We start from the raw sequence: 1,067 nt of genomic DNA on the forward strand, positions 1-1,067 counted from the left end.
CTCTCTTCTGCCATGGCAAATTGAGTAAACTCTCATTACGCCTTTGCGCGGCGCATTTAAGGGCAAGGAGAGGGGCTCATTTGATTGGTGTGATGTGAATGGGCTGTGTAAAACCCACTCCACGCCTTCTCTCCTCCCTCTTTCCGGCTTGTGCAGGTAGGAGGGACGGAGGTGGGAAAGACGAGTAGCTGCGCCAGCGCGCACGGTGTGCCAAACTTGCAAAATCCGCCTGGCCACACCCAGTTGGCGAAGCGCGGGTGCGCTGCGCCCCCGCCTCGCCCAGTCTGCGAAACTAGAGCCCAAGGTCTCGAGGATAGGTAGTAGGATGGTGGTGGTGACGGTCTGAGTGAGGTCGAAATAGATCAACAGATCATATTCCATGAAACAAGCAGTCTTTACGTGAAGGAGTCATCATCATCAGTTACTCCACTATCTTCTGCACAGCTCTGATGGAACCACTGGGAGCAAACTGCACAGGAAAGCCACTCCTTTGTGGACCTTGGATCATTTCTGTCCCCGTATGAGTGCTTGCAGTTTGAACAATCTTCCTCTCTCCCTTGTCTTGTTTTCTTCTCCCTTGGTTTTTGCTTACTCCCCTTTTTCTTCCCCTCTTTCTCTCTTACGAAAGAGAAGTGATCCTCACTTGTCAAATTGTAGGAAGGAGGTTTTACCCTCTGGTGGCTGGTGCTTGCCCATTCTCTGACTGGTAGTTTGATGAGAGATTGAAAGGAGACTTAAGGCTGTGCCATCACTTCAACCTCCTCTGCCACAGATGATGGGGCTTCACTAGAAGATGCAAGAAGGTTGGGTGGAGAGGACTGAGGAGTGGAGATGGCTGGCTGAACACCATCATGCAGAGGGTGGTACAGGCTCTGCTGGAGGTTCCATTCAAGTGGAATGGAGAAATCCTCATCATCATTGCCATCATCACGTGAGGCATGGCATGTGGAGATTCCTGGTGCAGGGATGACTGGATCCACTAGGGCCTCTTGGATAGACCGCTCACTTGTAAGAGATGGGCTGAAAAGATTGTCATCAATCTTAGCTGGGTTGGATGGATATATCCC

The sequence above is a fragment of the Epinephelus moara genome, chromosome 9 (assembly GCF_006386435.1).
Source record: "Epinephelus moara isolate mb chromosome 9, YSFRI_EMoa_1.0, whole genome shotgun sequence".
In the NCBI taxonomy this organism is placed as follows: Eukaryota; Metazoa; Chordata; class Actinopteri; order Perciformes; family Serranidae; genus Epinephelus; species Epinephelus moara.